Raw genomic sequence first — 963 nt, forward strand, 5'->3', positions numbered from 1 at the left:
TATGTTTTTAAAGTTTTGATGAAAAATTATTTATTTATTTTTATATAATATGCTTTGGTGAGAAAGTGAGAATATACGAAAAGTAAGGTAATTACGGTAAAAATTTATACATATTGTTGTATATTATATCTTGTATTTTATATTTATACATAATTTAGGCTTATATATAATTTAGATAAAACATTTCAATTTTAAAACTGAAATATGAAATTGACTATTAGCGGAAATAAAATAGTTTAAATGATAGGTTGTTTTGAATACTACAAAAAATTACTGGAATAGCGATCAATTTGAGTGGTCACTAATCAGAAAATAGTGACTAACTTCGATCGCTAAATGTTAGTGATCGATTTTAGTGACCGATTTATTAATAACGCCACCAAATCTTTATCAAAAAGTATCGATCGCTAAACAAATCAGTTGCTAAATTGTGACTAAATTTTCCGTCGTCTAAATCAGTTTTTGAGTAAACCGATCGCTAAATAGCGACCAACTTTTCAATCGCTAAATCGGTCATTAATTTGCGACCAATGTTTCGGTCTCCAATTTGCGAATGTTATTTCGGTTGCTAATTTGTGACCAGCATTTCAGTCTCTAATTCGGTCGTTAAATGTGGACCTGTATTTTAGCAACCAAGCATTTTAGTCTATCATAATTTTTTAATTATCATTTTTACTAAATTTTTATATTTATGCCATCAAATATTAAAAAATCATCAACAAAAAACCTACACTTTAACACATAAAAGTAAATAACACTTAAACAATAACCAAAATATCATGGCACACTTAAACAATAACCAAAATAACTCATCAATTCAATATCATAGACAATAATAATAAGTATGCAACAATCTCATATTACTAATTACATCATTTAAAGTCTATTAATTAACTAGCATCACAGCTACTAATCACTCTTCAAACGTATGTTCACCATCTTCATCCTCTCCTACATTTGTTT

This window comes from Arachis duranensis, chromosome 8 (genome assembly GCF_000817695.3).
Source record: "Arachis duranensis cultivar V14167 chromosome 8, aradu.V14167.gnm2.J7QH, whole genome shotgun sequence".
NCBI lineage: Eukaryota > Viridiplantae > Streptophyta > Magnoliopsida > Fabales > Fabaceae > Arachis > Arachis duranensis.